This window comes from Cervus canadensis, chromosome 21, assembly GCF_019320065.1.
Source record: "Cervus canadensis isolate Bull #8, Minnesota chromosome 21, ASM1932006v1, whole genome shotgun sequence".
In the NCBI taxonomy this organism is placed as follows: domain Eukaryota; kingdom Metazoa; phylum Chordata; class Mammalia; order Artiodactyla; family Cervidae; genus Cervus; species Cervus canadensis.
In genome coordinates this window covers 58312141-58331213 of record NC_057406.1, presented here as the reverse complement: position 1 = coordinate 58331213, position 19073 = coordinate 58312141, and the positions used below count along the sequence as shown (strand labels likewise).

Below are 19073 nucleotides of genomic sequence, written 5' to 3'. Positions count from 1 at the left end.
CACCCCACTCCAGTACTCTTGCTGGAAAACCCCATGGACGGAGGAGCCTGGTTGGCTACTGTCCATGGGGTCGCTAAGAGTTGGACACGACTGAGTGGCTTCACTTTCACTTTTTACTTTCATGCATTGGAGAAGAAAATGGCAACCCACTCCAGTGTTCTTGCCTAGAGAATGCCATGGACAGGGGAGCCTGGTGGGCTGCCACCTATGGGGTCACATAGAGTTGAACACGACCGGAGCGACTTAGCAGCAGCAGCTGCAGCAGTGTGTAGTGAGGAGTCAACCTGATCTTTGCCCTTGGTTACTGGGAAGTGGTCCCTAAGTCCCCAGAATATTCTGGCTGATACGAGTGTCCTCATCTGCCTGGGCCTTTTGGCCACTGTTCAGTCTGACAAGGAGACATGTGATGGGGCCTCTGGAGGAGCTGGACTCTAGGACATTAGTCTGACCTCTGGGAGGGGCTGGAGACCACAAGTCAGGATAATTTTTTTTTTAAATGGGTGAGTGTCCCTGGCAGGCAGTGTTCCCTGTGCCCTGCCACTCACTGAGCTACAGAACTAAGTAACAAATCTTGGGGACAATAGAAGCTTCAGGTGTGAAATCCGCCCAGACTCTGCCCTGTGGCTGAAGGAAACCCACAGGCTTCCTGTAATACACTGGGATCATGATGGCTCTCAGTGAGTCCTGTCTCTTCCATAGGGAATTCTCAAACCTGAGGGTGGTTTTGGGGATCCCCTAAATTTGCCGTTGGTTCAGATGAAAGCATAGTCCTGGGCACTGTGCCCTCATCCTTTGCAGACTGGCTCTCTCTATGACTTAGAATTTGTTAAAAAAAAAAAAAAAACCCCAAAACCCCAAAGTCAGAATTAGGAGGCACCTTAACAGTCCTCTAGTCTGCCATCGGCTGTCTTCTAAGGCTTGTGCCCTTGACCTTCCTAGCAGCAGGTCCCTGAGTCCATCCACTGCCCCAGCTGCCTGGAGATCAGGAGATGTATTGCTGGTTCCTCTTGGACTCTCCAGCCCACCTCACTGACTCCTGACCCAGCGCCTCTGACCTCTCAGGTGTCACATGTTGGTTTGTGACAGCTTCATGAGACTGCACCCCAATATCATGTGCAACTTTGTGGAACCTCTAAAGGTTCAAGAGGCTTGAGGAAACACCCATCTGAATGGCTGAGCCAGAAGAGACCAGCACTTGCACAGCTGGTGGAGGAAGCGTTTTCTTCTTGGGTGGGGATGCGTGAGGCTCCTCAGAATCCCTCAAATGACACACAGTCGCAGCCACTCACTGTGACCCTGGAGGGCTCACTGAGCCACACGGCCTTCCACTGTCAGGGCGGCTCCATGCAGATTAGAAGAGGGTCCCAGATGGAGTGAGAAGCCAGGTCCCAGGCAGGGTGTGCAGTCACGGTCACCCAGGGCCCTCTAGCCCAGCATGAGGGGATCCCGTCAGGGAGGGAAGAAATGTCCCCGCTCCCACTCCCGGAACCTCTGTTAGAGTCACAGTCCCTTCAGTTCTGTGTCCTTGGGGCCCACTCTCCTCACTCTAGTCCTGGTCCTGCTGCCCAAGCCTGCCTACTAGTCCTCCAACCTGGACCTTCTGCTCCACCCTGACCCCTGGGTCTGACCTTTGTCTAGGCCTCCCTGGGCCTTTGGATGAGATGATTTCACTTGGTTCCCCATCTCTGACCCTGCAATTCACTCTGAGGCCATCACCATAGGCCATCAGATTGAATTACTATTCCCATTGGACACGTGCAAATCTGAAACTCTAACACATAAGCCCAGAACCCAGGAGGTGGGCAGGGATAGATCCAGGATCCCATCAGTTCCACCCAGTTTCTCTCTAGCATCTCTGGTTTATGGGCTAGCAGGATCCTGCAGGGTTGGTACAGTTCCTAAGATGGAGACTAGAAAGGCTTTATCTAGGGAGAAGCCAGAGTAATACAAACGATGGCATCAGGATGTTCGGACTTGTCCCATAGGAAATTCTGGTTGGTTCTCATCACCAGAAAGAAAATTCTTCCCAATAAGCTTTTTAAATGTTAATACTGATCGAGCACCTACTCTGTATCAGTCATTATGGGAAGATTGTTGCATGCAAGATCTCAGTATCCTCACAATAAAACTGAACAGATGATGAAGCGAAGGCAGAGAATAGCTCAGTAACTAGTCCAAGGTCACATAACCTGCCCCTTCCTTATTGGTTTCATCTTTTCTCAACCTGAGATTGTTCACTGCCAGCAAATGACATGGAAGAAACATTCCTCATGAGATATTGAGAAGGAACATCCTACCTCCATAGGGTCCTGCTTGGAGGAGGTGTGCCTGCTAGGAGAAACCTATTCTGATGCCGCGGCATGTGGGTGACCTTCCTGACACACCAATGCACCTGTAGAGGTTACCTGGACAAACCAGCCTTTGCCTCAATTTTCCTCAGGAATTCAGTCAGCAGGAGAAGCAGTTCCTCCCTGCTGAGTATGTCCCAGAGACACTCAGCGACTTCCTCAAAGAAGATCTCAATATCTAGATGAGAGGAAAGGGAATAAGGTTAGAAGAATTTGTGAAGAGAAAAAGGGAAAGTGTTAGTCGCTCAGTCCTATTTGACTCTATGTGACCCCGTGGACGGTAGCCCGCCAGGCTCCTCTGTCCATGGGGTTCTCCAGGCAAGAATACTGGAGTGAGGAGCCATTCCCTCTTTCAGGGGATATCCCAACCTAAGCATAAAATCCAGATCTCCCGCATTGCTGGCAGATTTTTTACTGTCTGAGTCACTGGGAAAGGACAGATTTTGTGGTGGATCATAAATGGTATTGGGTAGCTTTTTTTTTTTTTTAACCCTGTGTAACCTGGGGGAGGGCTCACAGATTTTGACAATCCACTCTAGAACAGGTGTCTAGATGACCATGGCAATAGAAGCTGAAGAGAGCTATTTGAGTTTTTGAATTTGGTGGACCTGAAGTGCTGAAGCTCCAGTTGGATGTCGCTGTACCAATTTTGAAAGACCACCAGGTTCTAACAAAGTCCAAGCATGTGGTGTAAACCCAGTGGATGTATATATTTGCTCTGGCACTCACAGTATAAAACCACTTCTGCCTTATACTCCTAGCTAAGAGATGGCTGGGATAGTAGAAGCTGCTGGAGAGAACCTATCTGCTTTCAAGAAAGGCGACATTCACTACAAGGATGATCTCTGGGGGCTACGCCGAGTTTGCTCCGGGAGCCCATCACACTGTTCACGCGTGTCCCCCAAAAACTGGACTTTAAACAAGGAGCTGCCATCAGCATCTCATGTTTTACTGCTTATTGAGTCTGCTCCACAGTGCCTGTGAAAGCTGGAGAAAGTGTTCTGGGGCTCGTGGAGGAGCTGGAAGAGCAGCAGGCCAAATGGTTAGAGCTTATGGCTTAAAGATTCTGGGCACAGCTACTACTGAGGAAGGACAAATGATTTTTTTGCAAAATGGAGCTAAGTGTTTAATCACAAAGAAGCTAATTATATTGATAAAATTAAGAAATCTGTTGGTGAAAAAAGAGTTGATGTGATTATTGAAATGTTTGCTAATGTAAATCTTAGCAAAGATTTAAATTTTTTGTCACATGGAGGACAAGTAACAGTTGTTGGCAGCAGAGGTTCTATTGAAATAAACCCACAGGATCCATGACAAAGGAATCTAGCATAAAAGAGTAGCTCTCCATTCATCCTCCAAGGAGGAATTTCAGCAGTTTGCAGCAGTCCTCCAAGTCAGAATGAAAATTGGTTGGTTGAGACCAGTAATAGGTCCCCAGTATTCACTGGGGAAGGTGGCCCAGGCTCATGAAGACATCATTCATACCAGTGGGGCTATGGCAAAAATTATTCTTCTCTTAAAATCATTAATCCTTCCATTGATTTCCTGTGTAATTAAGAGGTTTCTTACGTTAGTTTTATGTAGACTGCATTTGCTCTGCTTAGCAATCATTTGATTCAGTGAGTTTCTTCTATTTAAAAAAATATTTATCTTAGGATTCACAAGCGTTGGAGTACAGTTTATTTTATAGCTGGCAATATTCTTTATGCCTTCTACCTCTCATCAAGGAGTAGTGGGAAATAGGATGTTAGTGGTCACTTGGCATTGGAGGACATTGCAGAAATTCCTAACTAATTCTTATCATTAATTCCATACTTTTGACTAAAACATGCTAATTCAAAATAGAACTGCTTGATTCCCAAGGCTAGTTCTCTTTACAAAGGTTCTTTGGTCTCTGATTAACCCAGAACTATACTGGACTCTGACGATTCTCTGAACTAAATGAGACCCCTTTTCTAAACTAATCTCATCTAGATCTACCGGTGTCTCAGAAGGGAAAGATAAACCATGTCCAGAGAAATCTGTTAGTTTTCCAATATTCCCCAATATTTTATGCTATTCACTAGGTTAATCATTGACTACCAATGATCCATGTACTCTCTCTGGACATCAGCCTTATCTCTGGTATCATATGATAGTAGGTGCATAGTGGGCTTCCCAGGTGGTGCTAGTGGTACAGAATCTGCCTGCCAGTGCAGGAGATGTAGGAGATGTGGGTTTGATCCCTGGGTCAGGAAGATCCCTTGGAGAAGGGAATGGCAACCCACTCCAGTATTCATGCCTGGAGAATCCCATGGACAGAGGAGCCTGGCTGGCTACATACAGTACCCAGGGTTGCAAAGAGTCATACATGATGAAGTGACTTACAACATCAGGTGCATAGTTTCCAAATATATATATATTGATTGATTCAACTTGTTTCTGGCTGGATGAAGGCTTTTACATTACAAATGGTTGTTCAAGCTCCTCCAAGTGCCAGAGCCTTCTCCAACTATTACTTGGGGCCTCCTGGTTCAAAGATCCTCAATATGAGGGTAAGCAGAACATGCTGCCTCAACAATTTAGGGTCTGTGTCCCTGGCCATCTCGAAGCAGTCTGAACAGAATTACCACCCCTTTTCCCTAGTAGCCATATTCTCCTAAATGAAAAGGGGGGAAATAAAGGATAACAGACAGGGGGGAAGGACCGGGGTCCCCAAGTGGCAGGAGGAAATAAACTGCTAGTGGCAGACGTTTTTTTCCCCCTTATCTACATGAGATTAAAAGGTTCCTTGTAATCCTGTGTTGCCATGATGCCACCTGGTGCCCCCTGAACTTAACTTTTTCTCAAACCTTGAGCTAACCAACGTGTCTTTCTCATGGAAATGTTTTTCTTTAGCTGTGTTAATGAAGCTATTCATTTTCTTGGAAATCTGCCTTTCTTCAAGATTCATGTCAATTGTTTTATGGCCAGAGGTGAGTCCCCCTTGTGCCATTCTATCCACAATGCATATTGCGGGAGAGGAGCCTGGTGCAACACTCTCTGTCTGAGGCATTTTTAAAATCTGATTAGCAGCTTGCTATCAGGTATATGCTGAAACTCCAATACTTTGGCCACCTCATGCGAAGAGTTGACTCATTGGAAAAGACTCTGATGCTGGGAGGGACTGGGGGCAGGAGGAGAAGGCGATGACAGAGGATGAGATGGCTGGATGGCATCACCGACTCGATGGACATGAGTTTGAGTAAACTCCGGGAGTTGGTGATAGACAGGGAGGCCTGGCGTGCTGCGATTCATGGGGTCGCAAAGAGTCGGACACAACTGAGCCACTGAACTGACTGACTGAACTGATCAGGTATATAACGCCTTGCTAAAAACTAGCAAGGGGACACTCTTTCTGTCCCCTTCTGAAGTCTATCTTAGAAGCTTTCTCTACCCCATTTACAGTTTAATGAAACTCTACTACAAAAAACTCTGAGTGATCCAGCCTTGTCTCTGCCTCCAGATTGAAGTCTTCTCCTTAGAGGCCAAGGATACTGGATTCACTCAGCTCACAGAAGTAACCTTTCAAAATTGTATCTCTGTGTGACAGGGATCATATATTTTTATTTAAATTAATAAACACAGTTGATGCCTTAAAAATGATCTGCTCTTGTTATCATAAAATGGTAACTGCAATAAATTCTAGAACAATTCTTTTAAAAAAATGCTATTTAGTATAAATTGTTAAAATTCATCTTCCTGAGGAGTGATCACCTGGGCACTGTTGGTAGAGTCACCTGGGGCATGGATGGACCTGCTCTTCCCGCCCTCACCCCCCAATTCATATGTTGAAGCTTTAACCTCCAGTGACTGTATTTGAAGATTGGGCCTTTAAGGAGGCAATTGAGGTAAAATGAAGTCATAAGTGTGAGGCCTGAATCCAATACGATCATTGTCCTTATAAGAAAAGAAGAGACCAGATTCTCACGTAGGAGAGGTGGCTCAGTGGTAAAGAATCCTCCTGTGAATGCAAGAGACCCAGGTTCGATCCCTGGGTCAGGATGTTCCCCTGCAGAGGGCTTCCCTGGTGGCTCAGATGGTAAGGAATCTGCCTGCAATGCCAGAGAAACCTGGGTTCAATCCCTGCATTGAACCTCCAGATCCCCTGGAGAAGAGCATGGCAACCCACTACAGTATTCATGCCTGGAGAATCCCATGGACAGAGGAGCCTGGCGGGCTGCAGTCTATGTGGTCTCAAAGAGTTGGATACGACTGAGTGACTATGCACACCGATTCTCTCTCTTCCTCTGCCCTCCTCCAGAGGAAAGGCCATGTGAGGACACAGTTAGAGGGCAGTTAGGATTTGCAAGCCATGTGGAGCGGTCTCATCTGAAACCACCACTACTTTGATGATCTTGGACTTCCAAACCTCCAGAAATCATTATCTAATCCTAGGATTTAGATGTCTTCAGGAATCTACAATTGCAATGTTTAGAAAGAGAACGAGGGCTTTCTAGGTGGTACAGTGGTAAAGAATTGGCCTGCCAATGCAGGAGACACAGGAGTCATGGGTTCAGTCCCTGGGTTGGGAAGATCCCCTGGAATAGGAGATGGCAATCCACTCCCAGTATTCTTGCTGGAAAATCCCACGAACAGAGGAGCCTGGCAGGCTACAGTCCATGAGGTCACACAGAATTGAACAGGACTGAACAGATGAGCACTTGCACACACACAAAGAGAGAGAATACAGGCCTGTGTGTTTGTGAGTTACCACTTCTAGCAGAGACTGGCAGCATGCTGCAAATGCATGCTTTTGAGTTTTGGCAGTGAAACAAAAGAATATTCACATTAAATGGGATAAAGAACATAATGAAAATAATTAACCTCAGATCAGTACAGGGCAAGATCACTGCTCAAATGAGGTACCAAAATCCCTGTGTGATTTCAGGGATCTAGAGGTTACGGAATTTCAGGTAACACACAGGTATATATGGGGGGCTGGGACGCGACGTAAGATTGTTTCCTGGTACATGAACACAGAGAGGCATTATTTTTATTTCACAGAAGAAGAAAGTGAGACTCAGACAGGAGAAGTGACAGCCCAAGGCCAGTGAGCAGGAAGCTCAGTGGTGGAACCCAAGGTCAAGTGTCAGACACTTCTTAGACATGACTTTGAATCCTCCTTATTTTAAACTCCTGTGATTTCTTCATTCTGCGAATAGGGATTTTTCCAACTAAGTTTTGGTGGTGAGTACGCTGCAGCTGGAGGAGAGCATGGCAACCCACTCCAATATCCTTCCCAGGAGAACCCCATGGACAGAGGGGCCTGGTGGGCTGCAGTCCTGGGGGTCACAAAGCGTCAACAACAACTGGGCAGCTAAGCAGAGGCTGCAGCAGCACACCGCAGCACACACAGAAGGAGAAGTCCAGTGCTGTTCGCATGAACTTATAAAACATTGTAAACCAATGTGATCTCATTCTAAAAAGGGTTTAGGACCACCTATCGCTGAGTGAGACTGCTATGTGAGAGGATCCTAATCAGAGACACTCAGGATGGGCAGGGGAGGGGATCAGCCAGGTGGAGGAGGGGTGGACACAGATGTGATCCTGTGAACAACCCCGTCACCCTTCCCCTCCAGGTGGGAGGTGGCACAGGTAGACTAGGGTTCATTTCACTGTCCGCGGACTCTTGCAGAGTCGCTGGGTGAGCAGCAGGGTGAGAGCTGCAGGAATGGTGTCTGTGGTGATGCCCCAGGGTCTGGGAGCAGGAGGAGGCTGGGCCAGGGAGAGGGCAGGAGGAGCTCCAGGGACCCTGGGGGACCTCCTCTCACTGCCCCATTTGGCCCTGGGAACTCCCTCTGCTGTCCCCCTCCCCATGGGCTGTCCTGGCCTCACTTCTGAGTCACTTGCTAGAGGGCAGTGAGCACCTAGCAAGTGGGTCCCCAAGGAGAGGGCTGGGAAAGAGGCTCTGTGGACACACCCCTGTTGGGGGAACTCCATGTGGCCCCTCTGGGGGGCTCCAGGATGCTTATCCATCCTCTTCTTGGTTCTTGATTCCTGTGTATGTTAACTCTGCCTGGAGGAACCACCCTCAATTCTGGGTCACAAGTAGGAACTGGCCAGAAAAGAGGCAGCTGCCTACCTGAGAGGTCTCTGAGATTTTCTGAGCTCATGATGGCAGCAGCAGGGTCTCAGAGATCTCCCTTCAGCTCCTTGTTTCTGTCAGGCTTGAAGGAGGTGTGACCTCACTCTTGGGGAAGAGAGAACAGAATGTGGACTCAATCACGAGTGAGCAGTGCCTGCAGGGAACAGGGAGTGGTGAGGTCTCTGATGGGTCCTCTGGGATGGCCACCAGTGCCACCGGGGACTTAACCCAGCATAGTTCTCTGTCTCCTGGGCTCTGTAGGTCACTAGTCAGGGAAAGTTCCTCATCTCCATCCAACTTCCTCCAAGTCATAGTCCTGTTATCCTGTTGGGGTATGAGGAGAAAAATAATCACAGAGGAGACAGCCATCTGTGAAGTTATAGGAGTAATAAAACCAGAAACGGACGGACAGATAGGAAGGAATAGTCTGGAAGTTACATGAGGTTGGAGCAACTCTGTTACTAACTGGCAATAGGTGATGTTGATCCAGTGTCTATGACGTGCAGGCTCCTGAAACTAATCTAACTTTGGGTCAGCCCGGTTTTTCACACTGGTGCCAGAGCCTGGACTTCAACCCAAGTCTTTCTGATCCAGATTCCAGTTTGTGATGACTATGCTCTATTCCATTTAATACATGAAAATAATTACTTGCGGATATATGTTTAATGGTAAATGACTCTTCTCATTCCAAAGTGATGTCTTGCCCCAAGGCTCAAGTCTGCCTTGACAAAGTTCCTGGTGGTGCAACTCCGACAGCCCAGGTCTTCTTGCTTCTGCAAGAGCCTTTATCTCACAAGGGCCTGGAGTCCCACCAGCCTCACCGCACTTCCTGTATCCCTGCCCTGCCTGGCTGAGGACCCCGAATGGTGCCCTGTCCTCTCTGCTGTCCTCCCCTGACTATTGGACTTTAGGTTGTCTCTAATACCTTGTGTAAATAATAAAGAACACTCTCCTTGTATTAAACTTGACTCACATTTGAGACTGTTTCCTTAAGCTATTTCTAGAAGTACAATTACTAAATCACAAGGCATCAATACCTAAAACATTTTCATACCTAGAGCCACACTGTTATGCAAACAAACTGTCATAATTTATGTTTGCACTCATAATATATGAGAATGTACATCCTTTCAGACTTTCCCATTCTCAGTGGTCTTTAAAAAAATAAAAAAGCTCAGGTCTTTGTATATAAAAATTTTATTTTGGTTCTGCATGTGATTATCTTGCCATGGGAGAAGAAGAAGGAAAGCAGATGTTGATTACATTTAGCTACTCTTTTAAGAAAGCAAAAGAGCCTTTGTCAACTCCTCCTCCTGAGACCTGACTGAAATGATAGTAAAGGTACTTACAGGTATAATAACAGCCGTGGATAAGAGTGACTTGTGTTTGTGGTCATTGCTCTGCATTGGTGTTGGCTCTGAAACTTTACATATAATAACTTGTATGTTATTCCATTAACATTTGATATGTGTACATTGTATACCCATCTACACATAAGGAAGCTGAAGTACAGAAGTTATATGATTTGGCCAAGGTCAGAAGTCTTGCCCCTGGTAGACTGGCCACCCCACTCACCGGGTCAAGAACCATAACCTCCCTCTTCTTCCTTTGCTGTTAATAAAATCAAGCATGGGGGCAACAGGAGACCAGAGTGTTCAACAAATGTTTGAAGACTCACTGGGTGGAGAAGTGATAGCTGAATAAAGAGGAGTGCAGTAGAGGGAGAGAAACAGGGAGCGTGTTCACAGGAGAGAAGGATTGTCTGCTGGGCAGAGCCCCAGAGAGGGGGCAAGATGAGAGGAGGCCGAGGGGAGAGCAGGGGACAAACTCACCAACCCCACATCCCATCCCATAGTCACAGCAGCCTTCAGTCTTCACCAGACCTTTAGAAATTACTTGAGAATGAGATGCAGGAAAAAATTAGATTATGTGTTTGTTTAATTAAGGAAGAAAATAAAGGAAACCCATGAAAGAGATAGATGTGGGATCCAGGAATCAGGAACATCAACTCAGTGGGAAGGAAATCCAAGGATCCCAGCTGGACGCACAGCAGACCTAGAGAGAAACCAGCCCAGAAAGGGATAAGAAGTCCAGAGTCTGTGGGGACAGGGGACTCGGTATCACATGAGGCACAGTTGTAAAGAAATGGAGCAAATGTTGAAGATAAACAGTGCAAGGGTGAAAATGAAGCCAATTAGAAACATCAGGAAAAACTAAAGGTCTTCCCAGAAGCATGTGCAGCTATTTGGTATAAGTTCAAAATCACTGCAGATGGTGATTGCAGCCATGAAATTAAAAGACGCTTACTCCTTGGAAGGAAAGGTATGACCAATCTAGATAGCATATTAAAAAGCAGAGACATTAGTTTGCCAACAAAGGTCCGTCTAGTCAAGGCTATGGTTTTTCCAGTGGTCATATATGGATGTGAGAGTTGGACTGTGAAGAAAGCTGAGCTCCGAAGAAATGATGCTTTTGAACTGTGGTGTTGGAGAAGACTCTTGAGAGTCCCTTGGACTGCAAGGAGATGCAACCAGTCCATCCTAAAGGAGATGAGTCCTGGGTGTCCACTGGAAGGACTGATGCTGAAGCTGAAACTCCAATACTTTGGCCACCTTATGTGAAGAGTTGACTCGTTGGAAAAGACCCTGATGCTGGGAGGGATTGGGGGCAGGAAGAGAAGGGGACAACGGAGGATGAGATGGCTGGATGGCACCACTGACTCGATGGACATGAGTTTGAGTAAACTCCAGGAGTTGGTGATGGACAGGGAGGCCTGGTGTGCTGTGATTCATGGAGTCGCAGTAGTCGGACAGGACTGAGCGACTGAAGTGAACTGAACTGAGTTCTAAAAAAAAGTATTAAAATGTCACAAATATGTAAACTCTCTTCTTGATGTTTTTTTAAAAAAATCTAAGGTAAATTAATGTATGTCCATGTCCTGGTTTTCCCATTTTGGTTATTTTGGATGCTGTTTTAAAACTGAAGTATTGTTGATATATATAATATTTATCAATTTGGTTTACTCAGTATAAAAATTAAAATACACTTCTAGAACTTGGGAGCTGAAGCTCTGAAAGGAAGCATTGTTTACAAAGCTAGGAGTAAAGAAATAGTAGCTCCAGTTGAAAGTGTAACAAATAAATATGTAAATAAAATGTTTACAAGTGCAACGCTTCCTAATAGAGGATACAAAATTAGAGAAATAATGATACAAGCAGAAGATGGGGAAGGGTATAAAAAAGTATAAAAATAAATGAAATCCTTATTTTTCCTAGTAAGAAATAAATAAATAGTATACAAATTTTTAAGTCAAAAAAATGAAAAATGCAATACCTAATACTAATTAGCGATTGTGGTTGATGACACCCCACTATGCACCAGGCACCTTTCCAATTGCTTGGTATGAATTCACTTACTTTTAGTTCTCACAATAATCCTATAAGAAAGGAAACTGAAACTCAGAGAGGTTAAGTAATTTACTCAAACCACACAGCTAGTGCTAGAGTCAGAATTCAAGTCCAGATTCCTGTATCCTGAGCACATTCTCACATGATTCCACCTCCCAAGGTTGTAATATCAACTTTTGTGTGTGTGTTAGTCACTCACTGTGTCTGACACCTTTGTGAGCCCTTGGACTGTGGCCCACCTGGCTCTTCTATCTATGGAATTCTCCTGGCAAGAATAGTGGAGTGTGTTGCCATTTCCTTCTCCAAATATAATTTAAAGACCTTGATCAACTATCTAAAGAAATAGCTGGATTTAGAAAAGGCAGAGGAACCAGAGATCAAATTGCCAACATCTGCTGGATCATTGAAAAAGCAAGAGTTCCAGAATAACATCCACTCCTGCTATATTGATTATGCCAAAGCCTTTGACTGTGTGGATCACAACAAACTGTGAAAAATTCTTAAAAGATGGGAATACCAGACCACCTGACCTGACTCCTGAGAAATCTGTATGCAGGTCAGGAAGCAACAGTTAGAACTGGACATGGAAAAACAGACTGGTTCCAAATCAGAAAAAGAGTGAGTCGAGGCTGTATATTGTCACCCCGGTTAATTAACATATATGCAGAGTACATCATGAGAAATGCTGGGCTAGATGAAGCACAAGCTGGAATCAAGATTGCCAGGAGAAATATCAAGAACCTCAGATATGCAGATGACACCACCCTTATGGCAGAAAGCAAAGAAGAACTCAAGAGCCTCTTGACGAAAGTGAAAGAGGAGAGTGAGAAAGTTGGCTTGAAACAACATTCAGAAAACTAAGATCATGGCATCTGGTCCCATCACTTCATGGGAAATAGATGGGCAAGCAATGGAAACAGTGACAGACTTTATTTTGTTGGGCTCCAAAATCACTGCAGATGGTGACTGCAGCCGTGAAATTAAAAGACGCTTGATCCTTGGAAGAAAAGTTACGACCAACCTAGACAGCATATTTACAAGCAAAGACATTACTTTGCCAACAAAGGTCCATCTAGTCAAGGCTATGGTTCTTTCAATGTGAGATGTTGGACTATAAGGAAAGCTGAGCTCCGAAGAATTGATGCTTTTGAATTGTGGTGATGGAGAAGACTCTTGAGAGTCCCCTGGACTGCAAGGAGATCCAGCCAGTCCATCCTAAAGGAAGTCAGTCCTGAATATTCATTGGAAGGACTATGCTGAAGCTAAAACTCTAATACTTTGGCCACCTGATGAGAAGAACTGACTCATTGGAAAAGACCCTGATGCTGGAAAAGATTGAAGACAGGAGGAGAAGGGGAAGACAGAGGATGGGATGGTTGGATGGCATCACCAACTCAATGGACCTGAGTTTGAGTAAACTCTGGGAGTTGGTGATGGACAGGGAGGCTGGCGTGCTGCAGTCCATGGGGTTGCAAAGAGTTGGACACGACTGAGCGACTGAACTGAACTGAAAGAAATAGCTTTTCCTTGGGAAGGAATGAGTAGAACCCTTTGTACAAATTGATGTTTTTAACCATATGCACTTAGGATTTTTTATTGTTTTAACTCCAAGACAGCTACTGGTGAAGGTGCTCAGTTGTGTCCGACTCTTTGCAATCCCATGGACTATAACCTACCAGCTTCCCCCATCCATGGAATTTTCCAGCCAAGAGTACTGGAGTGGGTTGCCATTTCCTTCTCCAGGGACTCTTCCCCACCCAGGGATCGAGCCCAGGTCTCCCACATTGCAGGCAGACGCTTTCCTGTCTGAGCTACCAGGGAAGCCCTAAGACAGCAGAAGTCACTTTATCGTATTCAGTAACCCACAAGAATGAATGGTTTCTAGCATCACCACCTTAAAGATGATGGAAGCAGTTGAATTAAGTGCCAATAAGAAATCTGTGACTCTTGCTGTGACAACTGTTATTGTAGGAGGCACGTTCGTGTTGATGAAACCAAGTTCTCTAGAAAAGTAGGCATGAAAACAGGGTGAAACTAGAATAATGAGCGTGAACTTGACCTTAAACAGATATTGTCCAGCAGCATCTTTCCCACCCACATGTGCACCCATGGGCTTCTGTCCATCAAAGGAAGGAAGATCCCTTGCAGGGGAGGTGATACCCACAGGCTGGCTTCTCTGCTCCTGTAGAGGCAAGGGTGCTCTTGAAGATGATCAGAGAAGTGGGCACCCGCATATAACAGTAAAAATAATAATAATAATAAAAGGTAATGTTACTATAAATATATTTCATTGGGCCTTGTTGAGTCTGTGAAAGGCCATGAGTTCATAATAATAATCAAATGAGAGGACTTTAAAGTGTGGCCAAAAAGGGAGACATAAAGTTTAAAAACTGCACTAGTGGTAATGCAGGAGATGAAAAATGCAAGAGATGTGGGTTCAGTGCCTGAGTCGGGAAGATCCCCTGGAGAAGAAAATGGCAACTGTGGAGCTGCCGGGGCTGGCAGGCGGCCCGGACCTGGGTTTCGGTTTTCCCTGAAATGGTGGGATTCCCCGCCCCCATCAGGTAACCTGGAGCCAGCCAGTCAATATGTGCCCAGTAAGAAACAAAGGGAGAGCTGAAAAGCCCGCGAACGCCCAGGTTTGAAAAAAGCCCGTGAAAGTTTGTACCAATAAAATTGCTTTGCAAACATGTAACCAATCTGCTTAAGCCAGCTACCAACTGCTTATGTTCACCCTATAAATTTATGTAAGAGCTGGGGCTCGGGGCTTTTTTCTGACCCTGCACCACTGCATTGGTTGCGGCAAAAAGCCCTGACTCGAGTCAGTAATAAACTTCCCTTTTTTTTGCAAATTGCATTGTCTTAGAAGCCTTCTCTCTTCCCGCTCGGGGATTCGGACATCGGGCAAAACAGCAACCCAAAAAAAAAAAAAAAACAGCAACCCATTCAAGTATTGTTGCCTAGGAAATCCCATGGAGAGGAGCCTGGTGGGCTACAGTTCATGAGGCTACAAAGAGTTGGACAGGACTGAGCTGGTATCTTTCTTTCTTTTCTTTTCATGATGTAAAGAAGAGAAGGTATAATAGGAAATATTTTGTTATGAAATAAATTTAATAAGAAGAGCAGTCTTGAAGTCTGAGGGGATATTCCATTCTGTTTATTCACATGAATGTTTATAAAGGATTGAGAAAGAAAGAACCCCTGACATCCCAAAGCTGGCCTGGTATCAACACAGGGTGATGTTCTTTGTCTCTTGGATGTAAAGGCTCTCACAAAACTCCAACTTCACACAGAGTCACCCCGAGAGCAGGAGTGAAGAAGAGAGCAAACACGCATCACTGCACCACCACCAAGGAAACACCCCTCCCTTGGTTGTAAAGCATGACTGCTCCTTCTCTACCAATTGCAACTTTATCCTCGCTCTGGTCCCCAACTCCAAAGATGGAGTTACTGAGACTCATGCTGACCCCAGTTCTCGGCAGCACCCAATCTAGAGTTGCCCCATGTCTTTAGAGCCTCCCCCAAATCCCCTCCCCTAAGCCCCATCCTAGGATCTATCTTTCTAGCACCTTCTCTCTGTGATGCCCAGGGTTGTCCCTCAGGAAGAGTAACCATCAGCTTGTCCACTAGCGAGTGTGCCTGGTGGCAGAGGCTAGAGGCACCGACCTTGTGGATGGGAGAGTATTCACAGAGGAGGCCTGCCTCCAAGCAGATGGGAGAGGAGAGCTGGCTGCTCCCCTGCCTCCTTCTCTGCCTCAAAGCTGCAGGACCCCAGGAGCCAGGGCAGCCAATTGAAGTCATGAAACATGAGAAGGAAAATTCAAGCCAGAAAGAAGAGGAGGGCTCCAGCAGAAGGGCCAGCTCCTGGATGAGGCCAAAGAATTGTAAATGCATCATGACCCTTGACTTATCCTTCTGTCCTTCCCTCCCATTCTCGTCCTGGTCCTGACCCTTGTCTTGGGCCTCAGCTGGGTGTAGATGTTGGGCAGTGCTCCCTTCTGACGGATTTCTATTGTGAGTGTCTTCCTCTTTTAGCCTCCAGGTCACTTCCTGGAAAGGCTATTTCTGGGAAAAGGGAGGACTATGGGGAAGCCTGTCCCTGCCCAACTGCATGGCCAGACACAGAGCCCTCCCCTCCATGTGGGCAGTCAGAGATTCTACCAAACGTCTCCCTCCATGTGGTACAGCGCATACTCTATGGGCAGGGATAGGAGGGGTAAAGGCAGGGTCAGATTCAGAGTCCTTAGCCAATCACCAGGCCCTCCTGATGCTCCTCCTCCTGTCCTCCTCACCCTCCTGATCACCAGGCCCTCCTGATGCTCCTACTTCTGTCTTCCTCACCCTCCTGACTCTACAGGGCCTGGTCCAGGGGCCTGGAGGACTCCCAGCTCCCTGGACTCTGATTCCCCCCAGCCTTCAGGCCTTCGCTCAGGTTGCTCCTCCCCCTGCAATGCCTTGCCCCACCTGCCTCACCAGGTGAAATGTTACCTGTAATTAGAGTTCCCACTCCAAAGCCTCCTCCCCCTGCTGCCTCCCCCAGTTCCTCTTCAAGCCCCACTGGAATCTTGCACTTTCCTTGTTGCAGGTCTGTTTGTGTGGATTTCCTGCAGCTCCCAGCACTGGGCAGGTGCCCTGTCTCTTCTCTGCTGCTCCTCCTGCTCCAGGGCCTCGGGGGCTCCCTCCACCCTCCCGGGCACAGCCTGGCTACAATATGAGGTATGGGACCCATTACTGGGACATGAAGCAACCAGCTTCGTGAAAACACAGCACCACACTTCTTTTACCTGTGGTGGAGTACTTAGATTTGTTTTCCTTGTCTGTCTTGATAAAAGTTCTTTCTGATAGACAGTGTCATCACATTTCTGAGTGTTTCCATTTATGGGCATCCTGCACTTTCCAGAACACCCTCTGCCAGTAAACTGCAATGTGAGACCTACATTGCCTATACTCTATGTCATCTTGGTTTAGGAAAGCTTTTGTAGGAACACAGACACACCTGAGTCCACATCCAGGCTCTGCCCCTGCTTAACCTGTGCCTCGGGCCATGACCTCATCTCCCTGAGCTTCCGTTTCCCTTCTGTAGTGAGATCACCCTTTGCTCAGACAGTCATCCTGAGGATGGGGAGATGGGCGGGGGTCCTACCCACCCCCTGCTTACCTAGGAGTCTTCCTCTGGCTGAGTGTGAACAAGATCCAGTTGTTCTCAGCTCTGCAGATGCAGCCGCCTTCTGTCTCTGCAACAAACCTCGCACACCTTGTGGTCCCAGATATATTTGGAGAACCAGAAGGGAAAGCGAAACCCTCACTTCTGAGTGGCTCAAGTTACCATCACTCTGTCCACCAGGCCCCGCCCAGAACTATTCCCACCCTCCTACTGCCCCCTTAGAGAAACAAGCCCAGCCCTGACATCCCACGTCCTTCTGACACAGCCCACCCTGCCTCGGCTCCTTGAAGGTGACCTGCCACCAACACACTGTGAGTCCCTTGGCCAACCACTGCCCCACCCCATGGCCGTCTCTCCACCCCCTCAGCCCTCCCCACCCACCTGTTCACCATCCTGCCTGCTTTATTCACCCTCATGCCACCAGCATGTGTCACAGTTCCAGAACACACCAGCTCCTCACTGCATACTGGTCATACTGCTGCTGCTGAGGGTCACATCACCGTGCCTTCTAGGGCTTGTTCATGCAGGTCCTTCTGCCAGGGACACCTGCTGCATCGAACCTGGAGAAATCATACTCACCCTGCAAAGCCAAAGTCTGGCATCACCTCCTCTGAGAAGCCCTCCAGGACCTCCCCTGCAGAGTCCCCTGTCCCTGCTCTGCTCCCTTGGTACCTGGGAGAGGGGCCTAAGGCCACCCCTCAGCCACTCTCTTCATGCCTGCCCCCACTCCTTCGATCAAGTCCTTCTAGACTTGGCCCTGCTGACAGGCACAGAACTAGTGCCTTCAGGTCCAACAACTCGCCTGAAGAGGCCCTGCCTTGGTGGTCAAGGTCATTTGGATGGATGCAAAGTGTGTGGGAAGGGCTGAGAGCACGCTGCTATTTTCTACCCTGGATTATTCTAGGTGTACAGTTTCTTTTCTCGAAATGGAGGACCTTTATAGGAAGGTTAGTGATCTGGAAACTCAAAAATCAACAACAGAAAACCAGTCTTATTTTCTGCTTGGTTCCTGAGCAAAGAGCCAAAGTGTATGGAGGGCTGAGCATTAGACCCGCTCTGTGCAGGCTCTGTCCACACCTTTCCTGTTTTACTCTCACATCAGCTCTAGGAAGTGTTGGCTGCATTTTTCAGATAAAGAAACAGAAGAAAAGGTCCTACAGCCTGAGAGTCCTGGTGGACTTTTCTTTTTTGCCCCAACCACAAGGGGCAGCAGTGGGGCTGGACCCCCCATGGAGGCACACCTGCCCATCCTTCAGGGCTGTTTCACCCCAGAAAACGGCCCTGGTCATCATGGCCACCTTCCCCATCTTAGAGGGAGGGACAGAGGAGTGATGGGTGTTACTCCATGAGGACCACACTCTACAGTTTGGTCTTACAATTACCCTGGAACACAGACCAGGAATCTGACTTGATTTGCGCAGCAAGGTAGCTGATGGCAGGGGCGAGGTGGGGGCTTTCTTCCAGCAACTCAGGGGAGGCACCAAGATTCAAACCAAGGTCGTCACTGCCTATTGTAAACGTCACTCCTTGTTTAAAGTTCCTTTTTTTTTTTTTCTTTTAAATCATTTTTTCCCCAGTAAACTCCCTCCTACTGATTCTTCTCTCTTCCACTAGCATGAGTTTGTCTGGAAGTTAAACAAAACCTCCCTGATATGCAGAACTCAGCTAACCCAGAGGACTCTGTCCAGCTGTCATGAAGTTCCTCTGCTGAGAACGCCTAATAGACGCCAGCCCGTCATGGGCTCAATAAACACAAGCCCATGGGAGAGCAGCCACGGGAGCTGCAGACTCAAATCAGGTGAGGACTCAGCAAGGCTTCAATCCAGGGCATGAGCTGAGACCACCCATTTGGAGATCCTAAAGATTCAGTGACGATAAAATTGGGCTCCACTTAACCCCAACATCACAAGAGAAGCACCCCAGGATGGCTCCAGCGACCCACCTGCCTGTCCTCGTCCCTTTTTATAGGATCGGTAGGAGTGAGTAGGGAGCTTCAGACTGAGCATGTGACCAGACGGCTTTAGAGTCATCAGAGTTGCTGATGGAGG

At 47.1% G+C, this 19073-nt stretch overlaps 1 protein-coding gene and 1 pseudogene across 1 annotated transcript in view; one reads left to right on the top strand and one right to left on the bottom strand.

Moving 5' to 3' along the window:
* LOC122424050 overlaps nucleotides 1–3668 on the top strand; it is a 28505-nt pseudogene extending 24837 nt beyond the window's left edge.
* The window catches only part of LOC122424048 (apolipoprotein L3-like), an 87913-nt gene extending 70123 nt beyond the window's left edge, over nucleotides 1–17790 (bottom strand). The window contains exons 1-3 of the mRNA XM_043441695.1: nucleotides 17698–17790; nucleotides 17407–17605; nucleotides 17020–17115 (exon numbers count right to left, since the gene is read on the bottom strand). The gene's annotated coding sequence lies outside the window, so the exon portion shown is untranslated. The remainder of the gene's footprint in view (nucleotides 1–17019; nucleotides 17116–17406; nucleotides 17606–17697) is intronic.
* Between the last annotated feature and the right edge of the window lie 1283 nt (nucleotides 17791–19073).